The following is a 7,679-nucleotide window of genomic DNA, read 5'->3' as shown; positions in this document are numbered from 1 at the left end:
TTTGCCCCTCAATGTTAGATGGAACGTCACATCTAAGCCACACGCACTCTCAATTCATTTTGCTCCATAAGGTCAACGTTTCTTTTTCCAGCCTTATTGCGCCAAAAGATGCTGCTGCTGTGAATAATCGGGATTTGCTATTCACTGAACCCACCTCACACCGACCTCACTGTCCCATTCCATTGAGAATATTTCCCATGAATAACAAAATAAAGTATCGAAATGTTCCGGATGTGTCGCTAAGACGCATTGCGAGAGTATATCCCAACGACGTGTGATCTCTGCCCATGTCTAGTCACAGCCAAGGTTCAAAGTATTGGAAACACCAAATGTATCAAAAGACAATTTTAATAGACGAATTGGGTTACAACTTGGAGAAAAACTAAGATACACATATATATGCTTGGAAACACTATAAATACTTTAACAAATAAAAAAAATACATCAACGACACTAAATATAAGACCTCAATGAGGTATATATACATTAAACTAATATATTTTAGTGGTTTTATGAAGAAATATATTATACCTAATTATAGTTTCATTAAAAATCCTATGCTTGAATATAATTTATAAATTATAATTTTTAAGTTTTAATGTTTTATGGGATGAGAAAAACCAACTCTTCTATCCAACCACAAAACATGCATGGGCACAACTTCTATGTGAAAATATAATTAATAATTATTTATTATTTAAATAATTATTATTTATTATTCATTTCCAAAAATTATAAAAATAAATAAACATTATATAATATATTGAAAAAGTAGTTATTAAAGAAGAAATTTCAGTTGCTTTGTGGATATAATTGATCATCCATGGAATTATAATATATTCAATCATTTTGACCAAATGATAAAATATAATTAATTTTTTATTTATTTTTAATTTAAAAAATAAAAATAATAATTATTAAAGAAGAAACTTCAATTGGTTTGTGGATATTATAGATCATCCATAGAATTATAATATATTCAATTGTTGTGATCAATTGATAAAATATAACTAATTATTATTCATTTTTTATTATAAAGATATAAAAAATAAAAAATAAAAATTAAAGAAGAAATTTCAATTGCTCTATGGATATGATAGATATATCTATAGATGTAAAACATATTTAGTCTTTATATGTAGAGAAAAAATTAGATTTTCAAATTTTTTGTTAATTTATATTTTCCCCAAATATCATCATGAAATTTCCATAAATCTACTGATAACACAAAAAAATTTGTGATTTTGAATGTAAGAAATGTAGATCAACATAAATTTAAACATTCAAGAAAAAAAGAAACCACAAAATATTATAAAAGATTGAAAAAAATTACCTATTTTTGCCATATATTTTCAAAAATTGAAAATTCTTAAAAAAATAATGATTCACACTTGTTTCTTGTAAACTTTTGCAAATCTAGAACTCTATGAATGAATTTTGGAGTTTTAGAGTCATTTGGGGGGTGAAAGAAGGCTTATTTCAGGGAAAAGAAGCTTGCTTTCCCCCTTTAATTTTTTTTTTTAGTTTTTGGTCGTATCTTTTTCGTCAATACGCTACCGATACGCCCTTGATGGAGGGAGATTTGGCCCGACCCCTTGGCCGAGCGACACGTGGAGGCAACCGGGTATGACCTGGCAGGAGTATCAGCTCGGCATAGCGCCATATCCATAGCCCAAGAAGAGGCCCCGAGCTCCCCAAAGAGGAGACCCCATGCTTCCCAGGGGGGAGAACTCGAGCTTTCCTTAGAAATCCCGAGCCCTACAAGGAACACGCCACAAAAGGTAAAGCTCGGACTGACCCACCTCGGGTAAGTCGGGACCACGCTCTTGTCCGAACTCAAGACTTCACCTCATGCACCACTCTGGCACCTCGGCTCCAAGTCGCATAACTGAACTGACACCAAAGAAATTCGTACTCTGAGGCGGTGTGCCTGACTAATCAGGGATCTGACACATGATAACTGCACTCCAACGGCCACCTGTGACCGCCATCTCAGTCATTGCAGAGACGACTCCAACAGAGAAGACAGTGGCAGTTACATCTGCCCCCTGCAGAGGCGGTTACACCTGATCTGGCAGAGGCTTGGGAGTGAGTGCACCAGGGCGGTTATAAAAGGCCCTCTTCCCCTAAAGTAAAAGTGAGTGATACTTTGCGCCTCTGATCTAAGAGAACTTCTCATCTTCCTTGCTTTCTTAGAGTGCTACTTGAGCATCGGAGTGTTCCCACCGGGTTCTTCCCTCGGGGATCTCTTGTTTTCTCCCTGTTTCAGGCATCTCCCGCTCCATCAGAGGCAAGGTTACCGACAGCTAGGACCAACTGGGTTGTGCATCATCATTTGGCGCCGTCTGTGGGAAACAATGCAAAAAACCTCCCTCAATCTCTACTTCTTTCCTAAGAAAAAAAAAAGAAACTTAGCATTCATGGCTTCCTCCGGCAGTGGTAGATGTAACGCTGACCTGAATGCCGCCGGGGAACACCCTCAGCCCCCCACTATCTGCATTGGACAGTTCACCATCCCCCTCTTAGTGGACAGAGTCCCTAGCCTGAATATGCCACAGACAGTGGCGCCTGTGAATGTTCCCCTTCTCCCCTCTATTGAGACAACATTCGCTGAACCAACCGTTGTCCCACTGGCGACCAACCAGAACCAACTCGATGATTTGGCGCAATGCATGTGGGCCATGCAAGCCCAAATGCAGCAGCTTCAGCAACACCAACTCTTCCAGCAGTAGGTGTTGCATCACGTCTCTCAGTACCACTACCAACACCAGTTCCCCCAACTACATTAGAGCCAGCTGCAAGAGGGAGAGACCAACTACCCCCGCTTCGCAGCATGCCGGCGGATCGGGGACCTCCTGGCTAGTCAAGTCAGCATCACCTCGGCGCTCTCAGTTAGGGCTCCCGCTCGCGGAAAACCAGTTCGGCGCCTTAGCCGCAGACTGCAAGCGGGGCCCCTCAGTTCAGAGCTACCATCAGCAGTCCGGGCCCATTGAGCTCGGCAACACCAAAGCGAGCAGCGCCAACACCGGACCTTCCAAGCAGCAGCGGAGGCGCAGACAAGCTCGTCAAACTACCACTCGCGTCCTACCCGAGCTCAAAGGTAAAGAGGAAGCGAACTTGATGAGGTAAAGGTTACTCCTAGCCTTTCAATCCCTTCCCCCTGTCATCGGAACTCCTCACTGTCCCCATGCCCAAGGATTTCAAACTCCCCTCGCTAGACAAATATGATGGTTCCTTTGACCCGAATGACCATGTTGATGCTTTTCAATCCCAAATGCACCTGGCGAGGGCCAACAAGTCCTACATGTGTGTGACCTCCACTACCACCTTTAGAGGAGTGGTCCACACCTGGTATAGGAACCTGGCTCCCAGGTCGATAAGAAGTTGGGCCCAGTTTGTGTAGGTCTTCACCGCGCATTTCGTCACTAGCAAGCGGTGCCCCCGAACTGAGGATAGTCTCCTCGGTATAGTCCAGAAGGAAGGGGAGTCTATCCGGAGCTATATCAAGCGATTCAACGACGCATGCTTACAGATACCACACCTAGACCCCACAATACAGCTCACGGGGGCCAAGAGGGGTGTGATGAACAAGGAATTCAAATGGCACATGGTGGTCAACCAGCCCGCAACCATAGCTGAGTTCCTCAAGCTCGTGGACAGGTTCATAAGAACGGAGGAGGAGATCAATCAAAGAGCTGAGGGCGGGTTTGAAAAAAGGAAGAGGGAAATCGAACCCTCCAACCAAGGGGACAAAAGGAAGAAAGACTCAGCTCGGGGGGCAAATCCAAGTCAGCCATTCCGAGCTCCCGCGGTAGAGCGGGCAGACTATACACCATTGAACACGAAGCGGGCCGAGATCCTGATGGTGATCAAAGACACCCCATACATGAAGTGGCCACCCCGTCTGAGAGGGAACCCGAATGAAAGTAATAAAAATTTATATTGCAACTTTCATAGAGACCACGGTCATAGTACTGAGAACTATAAGAATCTCCGTGATGAGATAGAGGAACTCATTCATCGCGGATATCTAAGGAATTTTGTACAGAATAATGGTAGTAATAATAATAATAATAATAAGGTAGGTCGGCTGGGAGAGCATAGTGGGGATGCTCCCGAGTCCAGCAATAGGCCAGCAGAGCAGTCACAGAAGCAACACCCGGAGGAGAGACTAATTCGGGGAATGATCCATGTGATCATCAAAGGGTCGATTGTAGCGGGTTGCACCTCGGCCACAACTTGGGCATCAACCCGTGAGGCCGCCAGAGAAGAGCAAAATCCCCCAAAACGGCCAAGGACAGAAGACCCCATATTCTTCACCGAGAATGACACACGCGGAGTTCACTACCCCACGATGACGTGCTCATCATAAAGGTAAAGATCAATGATTTTGAAGTCAGGCGTGTCCTCGTTGATTCAGAAAGTTAAGCAGACATCCCTTTCAAAGCGGCTTTCGACCAACTCCAATTCCAGAGAGTGACTTGAAGCCCGCGAGCACCCCACTGGTCGACTTTAGCGGAGAGGAAGTTAGGCCCCTGGGAATGGTTATAGTACCTATGGAAGTCGGCGTGGCCTAGTGTAGTGAGGCTCAAATACGACTTCTTGGTGGTTGCGATCCCCTCTCCATACAATGCCATAGTAGGTCGGCCGATCACCCATGCTTTGAGGGCTGCGGTGTCCACCTACTACTTGGCCATGAAGCTCCCCACGGACTTCAGCATCGGGGTAGCGCGGGGCAACTAGCTTGAGTCCCGCATATGCTACGTCGCCGCCCTCAAGGGAAAAGCAAAGGTGGCCAGCGACCTCGAGCTGGAGCGACCCGTGGAACAGAACGAGGAGCGAGTTGTGCCCACGGAGGAGACTGTTCTCATCCCTGCCTCGATAGAGGACCCAACCCAAACACTGCAAATCGGCGCTTCCTAGAGGAGCCCTTGCGATCTGAACTGGTACGCTTCTTACTCAGTAACTTAGATGTTTTTGCTTGGTCTGCGGTAGAAATGCCCGGCATAGACCTTAACCTCATAACTCACAAACTCAATACTGACCCTGCAGTTAGGCCCATTAGACAGAAGAAATGCAACCTAGCCCCAGAGCAATGGAGGGCAGTCGATGATGAGGTTGGGAAGCTCCTCGTAGCACACTTCGTAAGGGAAGTTCATTACCCGAGCGGGGTGGCCAACCCCGTTTTGGTGAAAAAGGCTAACAGAAAGTGGCGCATGTGTGTCGACTACACCGACCTGAACCGAGCTTGCCCGAAAGACTGCTTCCCCCTCCCCAGGATCGACTGCCTAGTGGATGCGACCATGGGGCACGAGTTTCTAAGCTTCCTGGATGCCTACTCGGGCTACAATCAGATCAGGATGCACCCGACCGACGAGGAAAAGATTGCCTTCATAACCGAGTTTGGCCTGTACTGCTACAAGGTCATGCCCTTCGGGTTAAAAAACGCGGGAGCGACCTTTCGAAGGCTTGTGAGTAAGCTGTTTAAACCCTTGATTGGCACTAAGATAGAATGTTATGTAGATGACATGGTTGTCAAAACCCAATTTTCACATGAGTTAATACAAGATTTGCATTCTGTCTTTCAAATTCTGTGCCAATTTAACATGAAGCTAAACCCAAACAAGTGTGTCTTCGGTGTCACCTCGGGTAAATTCCTAGGGCACATCGTCAACTGGCACGGTATTGAGGCCAACCTAGACAAAATAAAGGCCATCTTAGATACGAAACCACCCTGAAAAGTAAAAGAGATTCAGAGGGTGAACGACAGAATAGTGGCTCTGAGTCATTTTATGTCCAAGTCGGCAGACCGCTGCCTGCCTTTCTTTAAGGCATTGAAAGGCAAAGGGTTCGAATGGACCCCAAGCTGCAAGCTCGCGTTTGACGAGCTCAAAAGATACCTCGCCAGTATCCCAGTTTTGACCCGACCCGAAGAGGGTGATGTTCTAGAGTTGTACCTCTCAGCAAGTGACGAAGTGGTCAGCTCAGTACTAATAAAGGTAGTAGATTGGGTCCAATGACCCATCTACTATGTTAGTAAAGTGTTGCAGGGAGCCGAGACGAGATATCCGGAGATAGAAAAACTAGCCTACGCAATGGTCATTGCAGCCCACAAGCTCTACCCGTACTTCCAAGCCCATACCATTATCGTCCTCACCGACAAACCCCTGAGGCAAGTGTTACTCAAGCCCAAGGTTTCTGGTCGATTGACGAAGTGGGCCATTGAGCTCAGTGAGTACAACCTCCAGTACAAGCCGTGAATTGCTATCAAGGCCCAAGCCTTGATGGATTTTGTTGCAGAGTGCACATTCAACTCCGAAGTCCCCAACCCGGTTGAGCATGAGTCGAGACGAGATATTCGGAGATAGAAAAACTAGCATACGCATTGGTCATTGCAGCCCACAAGCTCTACCCGTACTTCTAAGCCCATACCATTATCGTCCTCACCGACAAACCCCTGAGGCAAGTGATACTCAGGCCCGAGGTCTCTGGTCGACTGACGAAGTGGGCCATTGAGCTCAGTGAGTACGACCTCCAGCACAAGCCGCAAACTGCTATCAAGGCCCAAGCCTTGATGGATTTTGTTGTGGAGTGCACATTCAACTCCGAAGTCCCCAACCCGGTTGAGCACGAAGCCCCTAGTTCGGGCGAGCTCGATGCTCCCAGGCCGGTTGAGTCCAAGCACCGTGAGGTCGCACCTAGTTCGGTATCTCTTTTGGTTAGGCCAAGCGTGAACTGGGATGAAGAGCCTTGGATCCTTCACGTAGATGTCTCCTCGAACCAGCAGGGCAGCGGAGCCGGAATAGTTCTGCACGGTCTGAGTGGCACAAAAATGGAGTACGCACTACGCTTTGAGTTTGCGGCATCCAACAACGAGGCAGAGCACGAAGCGTTGATAGCCGGGCTAGCCCTAGCCCAAGAAGTAAGAGCCAAACACATCGTCATCTATAGCGATTCCCAGCTCGTGGTCAATCAGGTTATAGGCAAATACAAAGCCCGTGAACCGACTATGATCGCCTACTTAGCCAAAGTAAAGGAGGCTCTGCTCAACTTCCAGTCACACTTCATCATACAAATCCCGAGGTCAGAGAGTGCTGAGGTCGATGCCCTGCCCCGGTTAGCCAGCACCAGTGATAACACCATGAGGACCGTGTACATAGAAGACTTACCTCAGCCTAGCATTCTCGGGGGGGGGGGGGGGGGCGCGGGCAGAGGAGGTAGCTCCTGTCATCCAAGCAGAGCCGACTTGGATCAATCCACTCGCGAGCTTCCTGCTACATGGGACCCTTCTCGCAAACCGCAATGCCACCTGGAGGGTAGAGTGTCAGACAGCCAAATACGTCATGATAGACAGATGGTTGTACCGAAGATCCTACATGCTCCCCTGCCTGCGCTGCTTGCGGCCTCCTGAAGCCGAGCTTGTACTCCACGACATTCATGAGGGCCTGTGCGACAGACACCTGGGGGCAGGACCTCGCTCAAAAAGCATTATGACAAGGGTACTATTGGCCAACAATGAAAGCAGACGCCGTTGAGTTAGTCAGAAAATGCGATAAGTGCCAGAAGCATGCCAATATCCACCATCAGTCAGCTGCCGATCTCAAGTATCTCACCAGTCCATGGCCTTTCGTGCAATAGGGCATTGACATACTTGGGCCATTCCCGCCATCAACAGGTGG

Source organism: Nelumbo lutea, chromosome 6 (genome assembly GCF_056320005.1).
Source record: "Nelumbo lutea isolate HS-2025 chromosome 6, American lotus-T2T, whole genome shotgun sequence".
Classification (NCBI taxonomy): domain Eukaryota; kingdom Viridiplantae; phylum Streptophyta; class Magnoliopsida; order Proteales; family Nelumbonaceae; genus Nelumbo; species Nelumbo lutea.
Note: the sequence above shows the minus strand (reverse complement) of the source record.